General features: G+C 45.7%; 1 non-coding gene across 1 annotated transcript; it reads right to left on the bottom strand.

The window, feature by feature from the left end:
* Positions 1 to 1,423: 1,423 nt before the first annotated feature.
* LOC119920007 lies at positions 1,424 to 1,561 on the bottom strand. Its single transcript, XR_005447778.1, has one exon. It is a non-coding gene; the product is annotated as a small nucleolar RNA SNORA7 (small nucleolar RNA).
* Positions 1,562 to 6,625: the final 5,064 nt, after the last annotated feature.

Raw genomic sequence — 6,625 nt, 5'->3', positions numbered from 1 at the left:
GAGAAGGCAGATGGGCTGAAGGTATTTTGACATCCAACAAATGTGAAAATATGATGCAAATGAGCCTAGTCCTTGCCCATCAGAAGCAAGATGATAGCACTAGGGGTGAGTTGCCTCTGGACTGAGCGTCAAACTGCCCAGAAATGATTTTAAATCCCCTATCCCAACCCCAACAGCACAGAACTCAATTCCTGCTAACGGCTTGCCAGCCAAGTAGATGTCACTGGTATAGTTGCTGTAACATTCCAAACCTGATTGCCTTCTTGGCTTAATGATGGGTCATTTGGAATGATATTTAAGCCCAACATCCTCTAATTATAATTAGGCTCTTGCTTCCTCTGCCTGCAAATGTGACTCCTTCCTAGGATAGCTTAAGGCCACTAAATTCCATCTGGACAGGATGGCTCTGACGAAGGCATCCTCTTACTGCAGTTCGTTCCTTGGGCAGCTCTTCAGGATCCATTTGGCACACGGGCTTCCTGCCTTTTTCCTGCTCCCAGCTGGCATTCAGCTCCAGGTGTAGGATGACATAGACTCGGGTAGATGCTATCAGGTCGGGAATCCTCTATTCGTACCCAGCTCTGTGGCCTCCTTTCTGCTGGCCTTCAGAAAAGACAGTGAACAATAATACTAATAATGATAATAATAATCATTGTGGTATTTGTTAAATGTTTACTATGTACCCGGCACTATACTAAGCACTTGGGTAGATCATCAGGTCCCACATGGGGCTCACATTTCTAAGTAGGAGGGAGAACAGGTACTGAATCTCCGTTTTGCTGATGAGGAACCGAGGCACAGAGAAGTTAAGTGGCTTGCCCAAGGTCACACAGCAGGTAAGTGGTGGAGCTGGGATTAGAACCCAGGTTCTTTGACTGCCAGACCTGTGCTGCTTCTCAGTGAGACTCAACAGCCTGACTACCCATCCTTAGCCCTCCTATGTCTTGTCTTGTGCCACTGAGTCATCTCCCACCCATAGAGACTCCATGGACACATCTCTCCCAGAATGCTCCATCTGCAATCATTCTGGTAGTGGATCTGTAGAGTTTTCTTGGTAAAAATACAAAAGCGGTTTACCATTGCCTCCTTCTGCGTAGTAAACTTGAGTCTCCACCATAGGCTCTCTCCCATGCCACTGCTGCCCAGCAAAGGGGAGTTTTTTTTTTTAATGGCATTTATTAAGCACTTACTATGTGCAGAGCACTGTTCTAAGCGCTGGGGAATTTACAAGGTGATCAGGTTGTCCCACGTGGGGCTCACAGTCTTCATCCCCATTTTACAGATGAGGGAACTGAGGCCCAGAGAAGTTAAGTGACTTGCCCTAAGTCACACAGCTGACAAGTGGTGGAGCCGGGATTTGAACCCATGACCTCTGACTCCAAAGCCCGTGCTTTTTCCACTGAGCCACACTGCTTCTCTTTTGATTTGTAGCAGATTTTCTTCCACTCACTAGCCACTCCCCAAGCTAGGAATGGAATGGGTAGGCCTCTGCTTGACTCTCACTCCTGAAGTTGAGATTGGTAGACTCCTGGAAACTCTCCAAGTGCGACCTTGAGAGGGGATGGCCGTCCTATTCATTTGTATATTTGATTGTATGCTCAAGCATTGATTCTGATACCTCCATTTGTAAGTATATTGTTAGCTGTCTCCCCCATTTGAATGTAAGTTCCTTGTGGGCAGGGTCTCTTGCTTCTGTTTTTCTTTCATTGCACCTAGTGGGCACTAGTGAATTACATTAATACTACAATTACTAATCACCCAATCATATTTATAGAGAGCTTATTGCATGCAAGGCACTTGGGAGACAACACCACAGTAAAGCAGACACATTTCTGCCCACAACGCGCTCATGGTCTAGAAGGGGAACTAACATACTACCAACTACTACTAGCAATCCCTGCTGGATTGTAAATGCCTCGAGGGGAGAAATCATGCCTACTGTCATATTATAAGCCCCCTGAGAGACAGGGACCATGCTAATTCCCATCCGTATATTCTTTCCCAGCACTTAGTACAGTGCTCTGCCTACAGTAAGCACTTAATAAATGCTACTAACTCTGTTGTAGTCTCCCAAGGACTTAGGTCTACACAGAGCAAGCACTCAGTCAACGCTATTGATTGCTTATGACTCAATCAAATAATAATTATTATTATTATGGTATTTGACAAGTGTTTACTATGTGCCAGGCACTGTACTAAGAGCTGGGGTGGATACACGCAAATCAGGTTCATTCATTCAATCGCATTTATTGAGCACTTACTGTGTGCGGAGCACTCTACTACACAGTCCCTGTCCCACATGGGGCTCACAGTCTTAATCCCCATTTTACAGAGAAGACAACTGCAGCACAGAGAAGTTAAGTGATTTGCCCAAGGCCACACAGCAGACAAGTGGAGGAGCTGGTATTAGAACCCACAACCTTCAGTCTCCCAGGACTGCTCTCTATCCACTACACCATGCTGCTTCCCTTGTTGATCAATCAATCAATTAATTGGTGGTATTCATTGAGTGCTTACTGGGTGCAGAGCACCGTACTAAGTATTTGGGAGAGTTCAAGTCAAAAGAGTAGGTAGACACAACCCCAGTTCTTAAGGAGTTTACTACCTAGCAGGGGAGACCAGCGTTAAAAAATAGATTATTATTACAGAGAGATGATGTTTAAAGGGTAAAATGGTGGGGGTTGCTGCTTAAAGGTGGCAGGTTGTGCCGCAATTGCAACTGATTCTCTTGTCAATGATTTTTGCTCGTCTGCTGGGCCTCCAGCAAGCAGGATGTCAGCGGTTTCCCCCGTGGACACTTTCCCTTTGAAGTCACGAGCTGAAAATGTGCAATAACGCCAAAATCCTAACAGCCCCAAATATTTCCAACAGAAACAACTTTCGTGACTGTTCAGCCATTCCCAAATAAACATTTGTTTCTGAAACAGAGGTGGTGTTTGCAAAGCGTTTGCCAAGGCAGACAGACAAGGCCAGGAGTGCTGTGAGCTCATCTGGGGAAAAGCTCCTTGGAGATGCAAATGAGCGAGATGAGATCCTGCCTCTGAATTATGTGGGGCACTTAAGAAAAAAATTCCTGAGAAACACTAAGTAGTGCAATTATCGTGTGTGTATTTCAGAACAAATGACCCCTGGGTGGCAATCAAGTCTGGAATTCCAAAGATTTCCTCGATCGATCAATCGATCATATTTATTGAGTGATTACTGTGCACAGAGCACTGTACTAAGTTCTTGGGAGAGTATAATACAGCAGACTTGGCGGACATGTCCTCTGTCCACGAGGAGCTTACATTAGAGATGGGCATTAAAATAAATTACAGATATGTGCATAAGTCAAATAATCAATCATATTTATTGAGTGCTTACTGTGCACTGTACTAAGCGCTTGGGAGAGTACAATATAACAGGAAGCATTTCCTGCCCACAATGAACTTACAGTCTTGTTGTGAGGCTGAGGGTAGGGTGACTCTCAAGTATGTAGAGGCAGATCCAAGCGCATAGGCGACGCAGAAAGGAGAGGGAGTGGGTGAAATGAGGGCTTAGTCAGGGAAGGCCTCTTGGAGGAGATGTGATTTTAATAAGATTTTGAAGGTGGGAAGAGTGGTGACCTGTAGTGTATGAATGGGAAGAGAGTTCCAGGCCAGAGGGAGGATGTGGTCAAGGGGTCAGCAATGAGATAGAGGAGATCAAAGTACAGTAAGTAGCATCTTCCCTGACTCCAGACCTTCTGTGCAGATCTTGGTCTTGAAATGGATTTGCCAACTGATTTCTCTCTGGAGCAGCTTCTGTTGAGGGCTCCCACCTCAACCTGAGGCTACCTGTGTCAGCCCCTGCCCTGTCCTCTTGCACTAATAATAATAATAATAATAATAGTATTTGTTAAGCACTTACTATGGGCCAAGCACTGTTCTAAGCACTGGGGTAGATACAAAGTAATCAGGTTGTCCCACGTGGGGCTCACAGTCTTAATCCCCATTTTACAGATGAGGTAACTGAGGCCAAGAGAAATAAAGTAACTTGTCCCAGGTCACACAGCAGACAAGTGGCCGAGCCAGGATTAGAACTCATGACCTCTTACTCCCAAGATGGTGCTCTTTCCACTAAGCCAAAACGCCACCCTGTTCTCCGGAAGTTGTTTGAGTTCTGGTGGAGCAGCAGGGAGGCTGCTGGGATATTGGGTTGCTCAGTGGAAAAGTCACAGTCCATATCTCCCCCGCCCCCTAAAAGAAAATCCTGATATTGCTTTTCTCAGACATCTTCCCTTTTCCGCCAGAGGATTGAGGAGACGGCCCCTTTCCTGCCAAACTGCTCATCAGCCTTGCTGTGGAATTCCTGAACCTTGGAAAGAAGAAATCCTGTTTCCTGGCTTGTGTTTCCTGGCTACAGCCTGACTCCCTCTCGATCTTAGCCTCTTGCTTAGTCTCTGTCTCATGTCAGACTTGGTCTCAGACTTGTTCTCCATGTCTCTTTCTTTCTCTCTCATACACATACACACACACACACACACACACACACTCATTTCTTTTATTCTCCTGTATTTCCTTTGGTCTAATTAAACAGGGTGGCTCTGTCAACTTAGATCACTTTGCTCTTTCATAATTCGTTATTAGTCACACAGGATTGTCAAAAAGGAAAATAACCCTCTCCCCTCCCTTTTTTGCCCTTCTGTCTCTCGGTGTTGTTTTTCTTTAGTTAACTTTCCAGGCTCCTCTGCAGTGCAGGAAGAACACAAACAGGTGTTGAGGGCCGGTTCTTCTGTGGAACATAGGGAGGGTGAGGGACGGGGAGGTTGGAAGGGGGCGCCAGGACTGTATGAGGTAATCATATTGTTGCCATCACAACGAGGAAAAGGCAAATCTCCAGGTCTTTCTGACTTGGGTGTGTGAATCATGATTTATGGCCAAGGGCAGGCTTCCAACAGTGGAGAGAAGGGGCAGGCGGTGGAGTAAAAATATGGTGGGGGATTTGTATTCAAGGAAAGGCTGTCTGTTCTCTGGCCCCATTTTGGAGAGGACATGAGTTTGAAAACTCACTCCTGAGTCCTACTAGACTGAAACTCACTGTGGAGGGGGAACATATCTACCAACTTTGTTGCATTGTATTCTCCCAAGTGCTTACTACAGTGCTCCGCACACATTAAGCACTCTGTAAATACCATCAATTGATAATAATAATAATAATAATACCTGTGGTATTTTTAAGCTCTTACTATGTGCTAGGCACTGTACTAAGAGCCATGATGGTTACAAGCAAATTGGCTTAGATGCAGTCCCTGTCCTGCATGGGGCTCACAATCTCAATCCCAACTTTATAGATGAGGTAACTGAAGCTCAGAGAAGTGAAGTGACTTGTCCAAGGCCACACAACAGACAAGTGGCAGAGCTGGGATTAGAACCCATGACCTTTAGACTTTCAGGCCCATGCTCCCCAAGATGCCATAATGTTGGCATCAGCATGGCCTCCTGCTTGACTGAGTTCAGGTGTGATAGTTAATAATAATGATAATAATAATTACGGTACTTGTTAAGCACTTACTATGTGCCAAGCTCTATTCTAAGCATTGAGGTAGATACAAGTTAATCGGGTTGGACACAGTCCCTGTCCCACATGGGGCTCACAGTCTTAATCCCCTTCTCTCAGATGAGGTAGCTCAGGCACAGAAATTTAAGAGTCTTGCCCAGGATCACACAGCACATATGGGGCAGGGCCAGGATTAGAACCCACAACCTCTGACTTCCAGGCCTGTACTCTTTCCACTAGGCCAAGCTGCTCCTCATATTGTTATATTGTACTTTACAAGTGCTCAGTACAGTGTACTTGTAGTACAGAGCACTGTACCCAAAATGTGTTCAATAAATAATATTGATTGATTGATTAATCCAAGAGAAGCAGTGTAGCTTAGTGGAAAGAGCACAGGCTTGGGAGTCAGAGGACGTGGGTTCTAATCCCAGCTCTACCACTTGTCTGCTGTGTGACCTTCGGCAAGCTACTTCACTTCTCTGTACCTTAGGTACCTCATCTGTAAAATGGGGATTAAGACAGTGGGACAACATGATTACCTTGTATTTACTCCAGCACTTAGGACAGTGTTTGGCACATAGTAAGCACTAAACAAATACCATAATTATTGTTATTATTGTTATTATAATCTGGGCCATGGAGGAGAAGGGGAGGAGAAGGGCTCAAATGAATCCAACTGAGTTCTCTAGAGCTAGGGCTGATGAAGCCAAGGAATTGTGTAACTTTGCTGAACCCGCTGGACCTCTAGCCTGACATCTGAAGCCATCTAGCTGGCGACAGAAGGGCAGGCACCCAAATGGGCTCATGTGTCATCTGTTCAGTTGCTGCTGAGGGCTGCCAGGAGAGCTTGACTTTCCTCAGGTGGAACATGCTGTTTAGCCAACGCTTGCAGGGACTCATGGGAGTTTGGCTCTGCCTGGAGGAGTCCACAGCCACAGTCTACAGCAGATATCTGCGGACTCCCCAAACCTTAATCAAGAAGGCTGGTCAGGGTGGTTACAAGCAAATCGGGTTGGATATAGTCCCTGTCCCATGTGAGGCTTCACAGTGTCAATCCCCATTTTACAGATGAGGTAACTGAGGCCCAGAGAAGTGAAGTGTTTGTCTA

The sequence above is a fragment of the Tachyglossus aculeatus genome, chromosome X1 (genome assembly GCF_015852505.1).
Source record: "Tachyglossus aculeatus isolate mTacAcu1 chromosome X1, mTacAcu1.pri, whole genome shotgun sequence".
NCBI lineage: Eukaryota > Metazoa > Chordata > Mammalia > Monotremata > Tachyglossidae > Tachyglossus > Tachyglossus aculeatus.
This window is presented reverse-complemented; position numbering and strand designations above follow the sequence as displayed.